At 34.9% G+C, this 16,084-nt stretch overlaps 1 long non-coding RNA gene across 4 annotated transcripts; it reads left to right on the plus strand.

Annotated features, from left to right (window-relative positions):
• The first annotated feature begins 8,325 nt into the window (after positions 1 to 8,325).
• Positions 8,326 to 14,561, plus strand: LOC116168544. 4 transcript variants are annotated; one of them, XR_004144788.1, is made up of 4 exons: positions 8,332 to 8,700; positions 8,772 to 8,853; positions 11,582 to 11,783; positions 14,471 to 14,561. It is a non-coding gene; the product is annotated as an uncharacterized LOC116168544 (long non-coding RNA). The 4 variants fall into 4 exon arrangements; XR_004144783.1 differs by having other exon boundaries at positions 8,326 to 8,700; positions 8,756 to 11,783; XR_004144782.1 differs by having other exon boundaries at positions 8,326 to 8,700; positions 8,772 to 11,783.
• The last annotated feature ends 1,523 nt before the right edge of the window (positions 14,562 to 16,084 follow it).

Here is a 16,084-nt window from a genome sequence, read left to right on the forward strand (position 1 = left end):
CTGAGGTAAGCCATGCGGTTGGAATTTCGGAGCAGTTTTTGTCCTTGAAAATCACCACTGCATATGGTTCGGACCTTAATGAACACAATGTTCCTTATAGCACACATAATATTATTATGTTTAGTACCATCCTCAAATTTTCGGAGAGAACTAGCACGTAACTAATATGCTTGAATGCAGACATAATTTTTATAATGGATAATGTCCGTCAAAAATTACACTATTTTTATAATAAATACATTAATGCAGTAAACCAATCACAATAATGTCATTAGATAAAGGTAACTTTACAAAACACACTTTTTTCAACAGTAAAAAGAGTAAAGTTACTTTCACTTTCACGTAAACAGTTTACAATTTTAGTACAGATTGCAGCTAGGATTGGCCAAAATTGACTTGTTGAACCTTTGGATATCGGTAGACAGTCTACATTAATATTTATTTTGATGACATTTGGAAGCATTGTAAAATATCGTTTAATATTATAACATAGTCCACGTTCTAGGCCTAAATGGGCATATCGACCTCCACTTAAGGGTGTAATCCAGTACTACAACATTTATGCGAAAATAGTGCGATTTATATTTCGTCTCAATTCTGTAAAACCTGAGATGAAAGACGGGGCTAATTTTTTTCGTGTAAATTATACATTTAAAAAGTATGCTACAGAACAAAATTTTAATATTTAAGAAAAATCAATTTTTTAGGGCACTGCCAATAAAAAGTGAACTTTTATAGGTAAAATGGCGTCAACACAAATTATTTTAAAAATCTCCCTGTAGCATACTCAGAAAAAACATTAGCAAACCATAGAGCCATCGACCAAACTTTCAAATAAATTACAAAAAATTTTAGACGAAATATTAATTCGAAATTTTTTACGAAAACTTGTAGCGTTTAGTGAAGTCATTCACCATTTATAAATGTACAGTAGGCAACACATCATACGGCAGGCCTGACTTCATTAGCGGCATTGTTGCGTTTATCGGGACTAATTTAGAAATAGAAACCGGATTCATTAGAACGTATTATAATTCCATAATATACTGGGTAATAGAATTCACACGGAAAATGTGATTTATTTTTGGGTGAATTAAAAGTTTACGTCTTTTCTGACGTTTTTTGTAACACCCCTAATATTTTAGTGTGATCAAAATTTGAGATTATTCTCATGTAGCATCTTTCGGAAAAAGATATAGTTTGCGAAAAAAGCGTTAGTTCTCATTTATTTTGTGTTGTTCCCGAATTAGACGAAATTTTGAAACACCCCTAAAATTTTAGTGTGATACAAATTTGAGATTATTTCCCTGTAGCATCCTTCGGAAAGAGACATAGTTTGCCAAAAAGCGTTAGTTCTCATTTATTTTGTGTTGTTCCCGATTTAGACGAAATTTTGAAACACCCTTAAAATTTTAGGGTGATACAGATTTGAAATTATTCCCATGTAGCATCTTTCGGAAAAAGATATAGTTTGCGAAAAACGCGTTAGTTCTCATTTATTTTGTGTTGTTCCTGAATTAGACGAAATTTTGAAACACCCCTAAAATTTTAGTTTGATACAAATTTGAGATTATTTCCCTGTAGCATCCTTCGGAAAGAGTCATAGTTTGCAAAAAAAGCGTTAGTCCTCATTTATTGTGTGTTTCCCGAATAGACGAAATTTTGAAAAACCCCTACTAATAAATGTTTGGGATTTGGATATGCATTTTTTAAATATATCTAATTATAGGTACTTATTCGCTTACATGCGTTATTTTCCAGATAGAGTCAATATAGTTCATGATCATGAAGTAACTATACTGGGTTTAAAAAAATATATACGTCTTATGAATAACTGGGAAAAGTGAAATTATTGAGGATTAGCCGCTGTGACAATGATTTGCGTTTTCTAATCGATGTTTAATTATATATGCATATTCGTCACAATGGCTAATGACCTAGGTAAATTAGCGTAATTACCTGTTGACTTTATACAATGGTTGATGGGCAGGTAAATTCTACAATCTTTGTTTATTCGTTTCGATTTCATTACAAGTAAGTATTATGCAACCCATCATACGTCAATCAGAATTAAAATTTAAGTGGAATACACCCTTAATGCAGTAATAATACAACTTGTATTTTTAGGAGTACTCATTAGGGTTCTTGCATCACTAGGTAATTCAGAATACCCGTTTGTTTTTAATAACTTTGACAAATCGTTTAGGAAACTATGTGACACATTATGGTTTAATATTAATTGACGCAGATCACTGCTAACATCCTGAGGAACACTTTCACTGTAAAATGAACTTGAGAATGGGCTACGTGTGGACTACGACTTCCATTTGCGTTTCCGATTTCCTTACTAAAATTAGTTGCATCTTCAAGATTACAGTCATCGTAGATGTGTTCGTGATTATCCAGACAAGTGTCTATTTCTATTATATCATTTTCAGTGCTTTTTGGGTAAACATTGCCTTCATCGGCTGGAGCTGTAGATGTACTTGTTTCATTTACATTTACATTGTTTGTGGACAATATTGTAACATTTTGCAAAATAACCCTTCGTTTTTGTCGATCCGATAGACATGTAAACTCTTTTCTGTTTCTTTTCATTTTTATAAACGAATTTATACACAATTTCAAACCCCCCAAAAGTAATGCATAATTATTTCTTTTGTATACTTACATCAGACTATATATATATATATATATATATTATATATATATATATATAGCAAGTCTGACGCATGATTAAAATTTTCCAAAAAAAACACGTGCTTATGAAGATTTCTCGCACAATTGAAGACACAAGTGGATAAAGGTGTTATGTCACAGAATGATTATTCTCTGAAAAATGACATTAAAGATTTTAGATTGGAACTTTGTTATTTATTCAATGCCTACAGCTCTTTAAACGTCATATTGGGTTGGGAGAAAATGAACTTTGAATGTACATGACACCTTCATTCATGGTGATATGTATAAACTAGTGATACATATAAATGGAGGAAGGTGTTATTTAACCAAAAATGTTTTATTTCCATTATAAAAACATCAATAACAGAGTTGATTTATTATCTTATGTGGTTTTTCTTTTTTTCTTGGGATTGTCTTGATTTTGTTCCAAAATGGTCTCATAAAACCATTTATATTCCTCTTTGACGAACTGTAGTTGTTCACGTAAGTTGTTTAGTTTTTCTGTAGTTAAGCCGCCTCTTTTTTCTGTGTCGTACGGTAACTGTGTTATTACCACTTACCACTCTATGTCCTTTTTTGAGCAGATCGACTTTGTGGAATGAAGTAAAGTCGTCGAAACTTTCTTTGTATTTATAACTACCAAATTTGTCAACCCTGATCCATTTAATACTTGTTCCAAATATGCAACTGCGCAGGAAGTTCTTCAATATTACAAAAGTAATTTTCCATGTTCACACAAACACAATTTTTGGTGCTCGCCCTTTGAATAATGTCACGGTATTGTTCAGGCACGAGGCACGTTTTCTACCTTTCTAAGTTTTTTTTTCTATTCTACCAAAGTTTCGGTCAGAGTCTAAGTAACTATGTCCAACCTCTGGAAATTTATGATCTATTACTTTAAATGATCCATTTAAAATTAAAAGTTGATAAAGGGACACAATGTTGAAGTTCTTGTTTTGGCCGGCACAAGAATCAGACCAAATTATTAAATGGTCAATCTGGTTGTAGGTTTCCTTCAGTAGTTAAGAAAATCTGTATAAACAACTGGCTATCTCAATACTCCCCCGGTTGGCAATGTCTTCAGTCCAATTAAAGAAAAATGGTTTGGATTCATGGCCAATTATGCAATGAATACCGAAATTGTAAAACCACATTTGACGCAAGTAAAATGCTTTACTTGTTGATAATTTGGGCAGTGGCATTGTTTGCTGGAGATCCATAGTTAAGTAACAGATGCTGTTTTCAGTCATTGGCTTCTCTCCGTCTCTCTTTTGGGATGCAAATAATAATAATAATAATCTTTATTGTCCAAACAGGTGTAATACAAAACCCTAGAATAGGACAAAATTATAAGTGAGAGAGTAAAAATTAATGAAGTAAGTAACTCGTAAAAAATGCGGCTTTGTAATTTTCAGTGTGCATATCTGTATTTTTTCCAGCATCGCAAACGCTGCATGTATCGCTTCGTGGATATCCAAACGAGAGATTAAATTTTGTGGAAAATATGTTGCTATATGAAGACAACGTTATATGGAAACACTCCTCCAGTCCATCTCTTTTACATTCTTCGAGATACAACTTGTGCATTAGAGTAAATAGAGGCGACAAAACACTTTTTGTAACAATTTTTGTTTCTGGAGTAATGGGATTCTTCGGCTGGAAATTTTTTGATGTGATTTTCAATGCGGTCAATAATATGTTCATTAATTTTGTGTGGACGATTAGCATGACGACCTCTTTTGTCGGGTGTTGGTGCATTTTGCCCATTCTTTCACATCCGTTGTATAAGTTCAATTTTTTTTCGGCTAAACTGATACAAGGAGCACATCGCATCTCTGCAAACAAATTCTGACTTTTGGTTGAAGGTAATGGAATATGTAAACGTATATGTTTTTTGTTTCTTTACGTTTAATCTATGTCTCGCAACAGGTTTAATATTTAAACTTTTGAACAGCAATGCATTTTTCGCATTCATATCAAGACCATAGTATTTTTTTTAAGATTATTTTTTTGTCGTCTAAGTTAAATTTTTCAGTGCACTTTAACCTGCATTTATCCTTGCACAACAATCCAGAGTTTATTTCTTTTTGTGGCACAATCTTTCCTGTTTGAGACAAATATTCTTCTCCCTTTGTCCCGGCCATTGCAGCTTTCCGTCTTTTCCACTGATCCGGATTCCTAAGACGACGTCTCGAAGTCTTCTCTTTTAACTCAAATAACTTCTTCTTCACAGTTTGTCTTTTTACTTCAAAAACCCGGTCTTCTGCTCCTCCTGTGTTTCCCATTTCACTATCAGCAGTAACATGGTCTATGAGTGCAGCATCTTCGGGAGTTTTTGAGTACCTCATTGGATCATTATTTCTTTGCGATAATATTTTTTCACGAATGTTAATCAGCACCTCATTATCCGAGTCATCGCTTGATTCTCCATTGGGAAAGTATTCGCTCCCAGACGTTGCATCTTCATCAGTTAAATAATCATCCATATTTGATCTTGATGGTTGAAAACCATAATCGCCTATAACAGTACTACCGTAATACCTAGGTACTCTTAAACCTATTTTTTGTGTTGCATGAATTTTCAGGGCGATTGGTGATGTTCTCAGTTGAGAAATCTTTACTTGTACTAGGAAAATGGCATACTTCTAAAAATGATAAACATATAAAAAGTGCATAGTTGTCATACTCGGAGGACTCACCCACATTCTTTTCTAAAACACAAAAGTAGCTGGAAGTACTACTTAAGTTTTCACTCTTATCATTTTGTTTATTCAAATTCAAGCCTAAAATTGTTAAAAAGTAATGGAAACCTGATATGATATAATGCAATCATTTTATTCCTATACCTTCCTGTAGTGTAGCCGGTGGCTGCTTTTGCGTATTTAGAAGCTCTAAAATGTATTTTCCTCTAGACATTATTTTAAAACTGCAAGTACATCATCACAAACAAAGTGCAACACTTTCACAAATCTTTACACATAACCTTTTCAAGCGCGATGGTGGAAGTAAAACTTTCTACTAACAGTGGATGAATGTGTTATGTTTGACGTTAAGTACATAACACCTTTATCCACTGTGGAACCATACAAACCGTGGAACATAACACCTTCATCATTAAAAATATCAGCTATTCACCATATTTGGACTTCAAACTGATTAACAAATGAAAGAATAACATGTTTAATATCACTACGCAGAAGTCAATTTAAAAAAAAAATGTTACATGGCACCTTTATCCACTTGTATCTTCAATTAACAAATCACAACACATGAGTTTAGTTAGGCTAAAGTTACAACTGCGCACAAGCACAAATAAATGTTATTTATGGAGCTGCACAGTTTCTGTCTGTCCCGTTTGGATGCGCCAAGCGTTATAGTGACGTCACTAATTTTCATTAGCCGCCAACGTAACTTTCTAAACCAATATTTTCGTAAACTACAATTCTATTTTATATTTATATCTACATTAGGTTTAATTTAACTACGTGGTACAAATATAAAATGCATCAACTTAACTGCTTAAACTTCTCCAGATCATAATGCATTCCAGTCAGGCCAGCGGTGGTATTCCGTGTACTGTCGAATTCTACAGTTTGTGGTAGTGGCGTCGCGTTTCGAATTACGTGAACCAAAAATAGCTACCTATCGCTTTGGCAACAGTCGTTTTATAGCGACACATATTCAGTGGTCGACAAGACAAAGATACTATCGCGTAGAAAAAGAAAGTAGGTGCTATCCGCGTCGTTTACCGTTGAAGTAAGGTTAGGTCGGTTGTGTTTACATCACGCTTCTTGTGCTCGTTGTTTTTAATAAAATAATCATGCGAGTTACAGTGGAGCATTGGGTAGCTTTTTTAAATTTCGCGGAAATACATAACCAGGTGATAACTAATAAATGCGATGGGAAAAATGGGAGACAACATTTAAAAAGTTTATGGGAGACCATAACTAACACCTTAAATGGACTTGGGTACGGATCCAAAACAACCGATGAGTGGAGGAGAGTAAGTACCTACATACCCAGTGGCGGATTTAAATTTTTTGCGCCCCTAGGCACACCGAAAGATATGCGCCCCTTCAAAAATATGTTTAGTAAGTAACTAAGTATATAATTTTCAAATAATCAAATCGCAATAAATATGCTTCAAGTTGCTAATAAAAATCACATTATTTAAGCTGAAATTTTTATTAAATTAAAACTAATATGAAGAAATAAACAAAACCACACTCACCAGTCAGAAAACTTTTATCTGGCTTTGATGGTAGCAAACTCGTTAATCAGCTCTTCATAATTTAGACGGTCATCACTTAGGAGGTCAGCTTCAATGTGCAGAATGGACAAGGCGTTCAATCTCTCCTTAGATAAAGTGGGACGTAGGTATGACTTCAGTCTTTTAAGAGCCGAAAACGAGCGTTCTGCTGAACAATTTGTAAGTGCCATACACAAAAATATTCTAAGAGCAATGTCAACATTGGGAAACACGGACTGTAACTGTTCCTTTCGAAGAAATTTACTCATTTCCACTGGCACATCACTAACCTCACAAGATTTCAACACTTCCGCGAAGTGTACACATTCACTCGGGAATGAAGGTTCTAAATCGGTATCATACAACGCTTGAAGTTTGGCTGCGCGTTCAGAAATTACGGCTGGTGAAGTGTCCTTAAGGTTACTGAAAACTATGAATGAGTCTAACAGTTTTTTATAACTTTCCTTCCTCCTCACTAATTCAGCGTACAAGTTGTCGAGTATTGGGAAAAATGTTTCGACTTTAAATTTTTCCCTACCAGTTAGAACTACTTCAGTGTGCGCTTCTTCATCAACACGAAGTTTTCGTTTTCTTGATCTTTTATAGGTGGTTTCGTAGTCCATATCCGAGTCCATATCAGTCATAATCTGCTTGGATTTTTTTTCATAATAGTCGAACATGCCACGAATAGAGCTAATAAATCCTACAAGTGATTCATATAATTCATGCACTATTTGAATATATATTTACACTTCAATTTCACACTTACACTATTAAATCTCTGGAGTATGTCTTTCCACACTGTCATCATGAATACTGTTTCCAGTCTATTGAGTTGATTCAGTAAACCTGAAGCCTCATTTCGCGCAAGTGGTTTCTCACAGGTATTGTTGCTAATATGTGTGAGGGTATTGATAACGCCTTCCCAATTTTCACTTAGACTTACACATGATTCCTCCCTTGATGACCAACGTGTTTTCGATAAGCTTTTAACTGTTTTGCTTCCTGATTCCATGAAAGAAAGAAGTTGTTCCCAGCGTTGTGTAGAACCAGAAAAAAAATTATAAACGTTCTGCACTAAATTGAAAAATGAACATGCTTCCTGACAACAGCTTGCGGCACTAGTGCCGACTAAATTCAAAGAATGTGCTGCACAAGGCACATAATGCGCTTTCGGATTTCGCTCTTTAATGCGTGCCTGCAAACCAGTGTAGGCTCCTGACATGTTGCTTGCATTGTCGTAAGACTGGCCTCTACAGTCAGTAATATCAATGGAATTTGTAGACAGGACTTTCAGTACGGCTTCAGCTAGGTTTTCAGACTTGTGCCACGGATTTGGTAAAAATTGAAGGAAGCGTTCAATAGGCTCACCATTCTCGTTCACATATCTTCCCAGCCAACACAAAACATCTCTGGGATATCGCCAAAAATCTCATACAATGCCACCCTGAGAGTACTAATGCAACTTCGCATAGAATACAGTGTGATTAAACTTTGTATTCTTTATTCTCTTGTGACCTCTCATAGAGTTATTTTTGTGAAGTAAAAATTATAACATGAAAGTACTTTAGACTCTCATATCGAGTCGCATTAACTCTCATTTTGGGAGGAAAATCTGCAAAATCACATTGATTCATTTGTGAGGCTTAAAATGACATATTTTCTATTTTTAAACGTAAACTGCTGTTGATGGCGTCATTGAACTGCAACGTGGGTGTGGTGTATCGTGTACCTATATTGTGTAGCAACAAGCACGTAGCACTGAGCAAGTAAGTAAAAATAAGACAGATATAGTGCACGTTGCATAAAATTTAAAAACGCAAGATATTTCCTTTTCCAGTTGTGTTCCAGTTGCATGTTGCCATTGTTGCGCCTTGTACGTTCATTAAGAGAAAATCTACAGCCTAATAAAAGGTATCAAGGTAAGTTTATACACCACAATTTTTACCTACTGTTTTTTGTTGTATTGACGTTTGCTGCTTGTGTAATTAAAAAATGCCCCGTCGTAACCTCAAACCTATGCAGTTATTAAGTTCGCGCCAAAAAAGAAGACGGAAGGCGAGCACTATTAATTTCTTTTCACCTTTGCCACATCCCGTTTGCCAATCTTCCCTTGAAGCTATTGATTCTTTTCCTGGTTGTTTACAAAATGATTCAGATTCCCCGGACCCGGTGCATAGGCCAGTTTCATGTCTCGCACCTTCTTTCGAAGAAGAAACAGTTCATAATTTGTGCCAACCTTCTTGTTCTACTACTTTCTGTGATAATGGCGAAGTGATTGATTTGAATTTACATGATAATTTTAACAACCTCGGAGCTGGGTGTGCCATCACTTCTCCAACCGTTATTCACACATTATCAGACGATTTGAGACAGTGGATAGTGGACACGAATATCAGTCATGAAAATGCGAATAGGTTACTTTTCATACTAAAGAGGCATGGTATACAAAAACTTCCAACAGATGTAAGAAGTCTCCTCAAGACACCACGAGTGATTAAAACAGTTAGTGTTCCGCCTGGAAATTATGTTCATTTTGGCATTAAAGAGAGTATTACATTCTTTGCAAAAATATTACTCAACAATAGCTCCTCCGGCAACAATTTATTTAGATTTTAATATTGATGGTCTTCCGATCGCAAAAAGTAGTACAAGTCAGTTTTGGCCAATTCTCTCTGCAATTGCAAAGACAGAGTTTTACTGTGAACCTTTCGTAATAGGTATTTACCAAAATTCAATAATTCAAATAAGCCAAATGATCCCAATTATTTTTAAAAAATGTTTGTAGAAGACTTACAGGAATTAATTTTGTCAGGCATTTCTTACAAAAATATTAACATAAAAATTGCACCACATGTCTTCATTTGCGATGATCCAGCGAGAGCTTACATTACCCTAGTCAAAAATCATACTGGTTATAATTCGTGTCAAAATGCATCACGGAGGGTGAATATTACAGCAATAAAGTATTTTTTCCTGAAACTAATCAAGACTTTACGGACAGACGAAACATTTAAAAATAAAGTTGATGATGAGTACCATAAGGGCACATCAATATTGGAATTATTATCAATAGGAATGGTTTCTCAATTTTGCATCGATTATATGCACTGTGTCTGTTTAGGTGGTACGAAAAAAATTTTAAAATTACTAGTCAACGGTAATGTAAGCGTAAGATTGCCGAAACCAAAATTAATTGAAATTTCAGCTCGTCTAAATATCTTAAAAAAATATATATGTAGTGAGTTTTGTCGAAAACCTAGAACACTTGACGAATTGGATCGCTGGAAAGCTACGGAATTTCGACAAATATTGCTGTACACAGGACCAGTTATATTTAAAGAAATATTGACTGTTGACCAATATAATCATTTTCTGTCTTTTAGTATAGCTATCAGAATTTTTGCTCGAACAAACAAAATCTTTATTTGTACGCTCACAAATTGTTAACTTATTTTGTGCAAAATTTTGAATTATTTTATGGACTAGAAAATATTACTCACAATGTTCATATGTTAACACATTTTATTTCATGATGTAAAGAAAGTTGGTCCTTTGGACAACTTTAGTGCATTTAAGTATGAAAGTAAATTGTTTAAAATTAAAAATAAAATGCAGTCGTCATCGAAGCCTTTGCAACAAATTTACAATAGAATTGTAGAAGAGCAAAAATTAATACAACCAGTTATTAGTTCATATCCATATTTAGAGAATTTTTTGGGTATTTCCGATTCCAATGAGGAGCTCTTTGAACGAATTCAGTTCCGAAATTATATGTTATCCATTAAGGCACCTAATAATTGTTGCTGTATACAGGATATTTTATTTGAAATACGTTCAATTAAAAAAACACACAATAAGATAATATTGTTAGGTGTCAAGTACCTAAATACACAACCTTTTTATTTCGATCCCTTGAACTCTCTAATTTTGGGTATTGGTGTGGTTAATGATAACAACATTCTCCCTGCCACATATGATATCAGCTGCGTCACCAAAAAATGTTTAAAGATGCCTACCGCTTTACCAAATTCATATATTATCATGCCCTTGATCCACTTATAAGGAAATTCCATTATGTCTTATTGATGCAGTTGATGAGAATTATCAAGAATACTCCTTGACATTTTCTATTTTTTTGAATATTAAACTTTCAATTAATTTTTATATTTAACTTAATTGTTCGACCACATTGGCTTATTAAACTTCAGGTTATTTAACAAATGTTAATTTTAGAAATCTGTTTGAAAAATATCTTTCTTAGAAGCAAACAAGGGTGCATGGTATCTGAAAAATAAGTAATCTCCAATTACATGTCAAATCGCCAATCAGTTCACCAGTATTCTTAAGTTAAATTAGAATGTAAAAACTCAGTGATAATTTTGCACCAGTACAGTTGTTTTGATAATTGAGTACTAATCCAGTTAATACTGAAATTTAGTCTCATGATGAAAAATGACCAGTTTTCATAATTCCAATTTGGACACAGGAAATACTCGGAACAATTCCTACGGATCTAAATTTTGTTTAAAGATAATTCCTCACCTTTCACCTATAACTATAATTATCCGCGAACTGCTTATTTGTAATTTTGATATATAGGTATGTCATCTTGCGTAAAACTTGTGACTGCTCTTAATTCATTTGCAGATGCAGCAGTATGCAGTTGTCCGTTTTTTAAAGGAATATATCAACGGCGAAAATGTGGTGTCTGAAGTGGCTCTCACTTGGCTACACGACAATAATTCAGTGTGTAAATGGCCACCCAGACATGATAGCTATCACATAAGAAAATATACCGTTCCACAACCAGATTGGACAGACCATCCCGTAGAGTGCGAGCGTATATGCGGTATACCTATATGAGTGTGTATTTTATATGTAGTACTGTTTAAGAATATAATTTTATTTTTTATTTTATTTTTTATTTTATTTTTATTTATTTGTTTAGCCAGATACCATACAGAATACAATTATTCCAATTACATGGCACTGGGATGCTGTACTTAAAACTAAAACTACACAGTAATTACGATCTTATATGACTAATTAATTCATTCAAAGAGCCGTGAAATACATCGATGTCTCTCTCACGGCACTTCTTATTTAAAGCCAACAGGCTCCTCGATAGTGGCGATGACGGAGTGGTCACTAAAAAGATGATATCGTTTTTCCTTAATTTAACATGTGGCACTTTGAGTTTAATTTCCTGAAGCAATTCTGGAGCATTTAGGTGATTATTCAGTATCTTGTACACAAAGGTAGCACAGATCACTTCGCGTCGGATTTGTAAACTTGAGATTTTAATACCGTGCACACTATTTAAAAATTTTAGTTGATTGGAGTAAGAGATTAAATGTGGAAAATTTTGAGTCGACCTAAAATACACTATTCGCACTAATTTTTTTTTAACTTTCTCTATCATGTCTGCGTGCTTATAAGTTTGGGGTGTCCAAATACATGCCGCATAATCGAGTTTGGATCTGATGAACGCATTGTATAATGTAATAATTGAGGAAATGCTTGTAAAATTGTAGGTATTCCTAATTACAAAGCCTAGTACTTTGTAGCACGCATTTATAAGGGATTCAATGTGCCGATGAAAATTTAAGTTGCTATTGAATAAAACGCCCAGATCTCTAACGGAGGTGACTCTTTGGATATCCTGGCCATTTATTTCGTATTTAAAAATCGTGGGATTGTTGGATCTTGTGTACGATACAACTTTGCACTTTTCTATGTTTAGCTTCAGTTTGTTTTTATTGCACCAATTTATCACTGCATTTATATCTGCTTGAATATTTAAACAATCGTTTGAAGATTTCACTTTATTAAAAAGTTTCAGGTCGTCTGCAAATAGAAGTGCTTTGGAGTTTTGAATCACCCGCGGTAGGTCATTAATAAATAGTAGGAAAAGGAAAGGGCCAAGTAGTGTTCCCTGAGGTACCCCTGAAGAGAGGTAAAATTCGGTTGAGTTCACCCCATTGTATTTCACTCGCGTTTTACGCGATGTTAAATATGATTTAAGAAATTTAGCCGTTGGGCTACTGACACAATTAAAATGAAGTTTCTGAAGCAGGACCTGATGGGAGACCTTATCAAAAGCTTTCGCAAAATCGGTGTATATACACAGTCCACCTGAGCCCTCTTGTCAAGGACGGCGGCTGTGAAATGCGTAAACTGCATTAAGTTAGTACTTGTTGATTTCTTCGGTGTGAATCCGTGCTGCTGATCTGCAATAACACTGCTAAGATGGGAATAAAGTTTATTATAGATTACTTTTTCGAAAATTTTCGCTATTGCAGGGATGATAGCTATTGGGCGGTAATTTTCGATTAGTTTCTTGCTGCCGCTTTTATGGATCGGGGTAATTGTAGTGGATTTCCAAACTGAGGGAAAAGTGGAGGTGCGGAGTGCCAAGTTGCATAGATGCAACAGGGGGGTTACCAGGCTGTGTGCGCATCCTTTCAATACGTATGGTGGGATCCCGTCTTCCCCTATAGCTGCACGTGGTTTTAGGACTTTGATTGATTCTAGTAACTCACTTTCCTGTATGTTCGTTAAGTGCAATTTGGATTGTGAAGTCCGACTCAAGCCCATCGTTCGGATCCAGGTTTTCCTCTTTGTTGTACACAGACTTAAAGTACGATGCAAACGCGTCGGCAATGCTTTTGGGATCTTCCAGCGGGATGGTTTTGTACTCGAAAACTTCCGGCAGTTGTTTGGTTGATGTCAAGCCCCAGAATTTATTTGAATTACTCCGGAGGTCAACTTCAATGTTCCTGATGTATTTCTTATAAGCGTCACGGATCATTTTTTTGAGTTCCTTTCGGTCTTCCTTAAATTCTTCCGATTTGCCTCGTGTGCGATGTTTATTCTTCAATTTAATTTTCTTGATAATAGCTAAATCAAACCAAATGGGGTACTTGTTTGTGATCCTGATAGTTACTTTTGGGACGCATTCATCAAAAATCTTGTATATACAATTTCATAAAAAGTAGTTACCGCGTCGTTTACAGATTTGTAATCGATTTGGGTAAGGGATTCCCAGTTGGCGTCGCGAAATCGTAAATACATTTTGTAAAAATCTGCCTTTTTAAAGTTGTAGTTAGTTGTTGTCCTAGTTTGATTAATCTTTCTTTCCGCTTGATGTATTACTTGAAGAGCTGGATGGAGAGGTTTTACTTTGTCTAGCAGATCAGATGCCGTTGTGATTTCAGCATTTATGTTTGTTAAAATCAAATCAAGTGTTCTGTTATCGGAATTTTTAATTGTGTTAATGGACCTTAAGTTGTACATGGAGGCGAGATTTTTGATTACTTTGGCTTTAGAGCTCCCGTTTTCAAGGTTATACGTTGCATCACTAATTTCCGGAATATTGAAATCACCGGCAAGTAGTACCTCGGATGTGAGCAATAAATTTTCGATTGATTCTAAACTTTTAAGAAATGACTCGTATTTTTCCGTGTTCGATTGAGGTTTGAAATATATTACGCCAATTATGTAAGTAGTGTTTTTAAGTTTGAACTTAATTTACAGACTCTAGAGAAGAAGCTCGCAAAAAAAGTGTACGAGATCCCGAAGCTGGGAGCAGTACGTCGTCAGAGATCGACATGGGGAGGTCATTAAGAAAAAAACGTCCCAACAAATTGTTAGTAAATTATTATGCCTGTCCGTCTCCACCACGTTTGGATGACATCGATGCTGGCGATGAAGGTAATTACCTATGATTTAGTTATTGTTTTTTTTTAGTTTGTATGCGGTAGTATAATCTTGATGATGTAGCGGAGGATGTTGTACCTTGGGTCAATTTTCATTCAAATTCATTCACTTTCCCCTACTGGGTAAGAAACTTGGGGCTGTATGGCAACGTCCTTTGGAATGTTGCACTCTATTTTGTGTTGTACCGTAGTGGCATTAAATTTATAAAGTATTAAAATTACTGATCCTATAGAAGAGCGTTTTGATTATCTTGGAGATTGCCCACATTTACATTTTGATTTTCAATTTCAATTACGTAATTAACATTTTCTGGGTCTGAAATACATAAATTGTGCAAAATAGCACAGGCAATTACAATATCTCCTACTTTCTGAGGGTCATATCGCAGTTTTCTTTCGCCCATAATGCACCGAAATCTACTCTTCAAAACTCCTATACATCTTTCAACACAATTTCTTGCTCTCATTTGTGCCTGTGTGTATGCATATTCAGGCGTGTTCAGTACAGCATCAACAATAGGAGTCATGAGCCAACATTGTTGTGGATACCCGGAATCCCCTACTAACCAAGAATTTCTATCGCCTACAATTTGTTACCATTAAATATGAAATTATTGCATCCAACTACCTTGATTATAACACCTTTGTAATTCATGTTGTACAGCAGATTCTCGCCAAATAAAACTCATGAATGGCTCCTGCATATTGTGCATTGATATTTAATATTTTCAAATTATAGTCACATATCTAAAAGTTTTCATAAGTATCATTATATTAAACAATGCTATACTTAACTATTTGGATATTTTTTGAATGGAATCCTTTTCTGTTTAAATAATTATGCTCTTCCTCTGGAGGGGCAATTATGGCAACATGTGTACCATCAATTGCACCAATACACCCTGGAAATTGAGTTGCTTCCATAAATTGTCGTTTTATACGATTTTTGTGAGGGGCGGTTCGTGGAAATTGCACCCACTGAGCTGACAATCTACCAATTGCCGTAGTCATTTCTGCAATTATTTTTGACATTGTAGGTTGCGCTACAGAAAAATTATAACTTTGCCCCACAGATTGTTGATATGAACCCGTGGCAAAAAAGTTTAGTGTCGCCAAAACCTTCAACATAAGAGGTATAGCCACGATATTTTCGGTTATATTAACATGGACTTCCAATTCATTACGTAGATATCGCACCATTCCTTTACTTAAACGGAACAAACTTATAAATTGTTCGTCTCTTAAAGAAAATGGATCACTATCATCCCTCATAATTCTCTTCTCTAAATTAAATAATCGAATGTGTTCTCGTCTTTCTCAGTTATGCATTTCTATGATTCTTGCAATATTTACGGGCAACATCTAAAAATGTTTATATTTAACGTTAGGTACTACCTTTAATTAACTTACGATAAGTAGGTAGGTACCACAA

This window comes from Photinus pyralis, unplaced genomic scaffold (assembly GCF_008802855.1).
Source record: "Photinus pyralis isolate 1611_PpyrPB1 unplaced genomic scaffold, Ppyr1.3 Ppyr1.4_LG1, whole genome shotgun sequence".
NCBI classification, from domain to species: Eukaryota; Metazoa; Arthropoda; class Insecta; order Coleoptera; family Lampyridae; genus Photinus; species Photinus pyralis.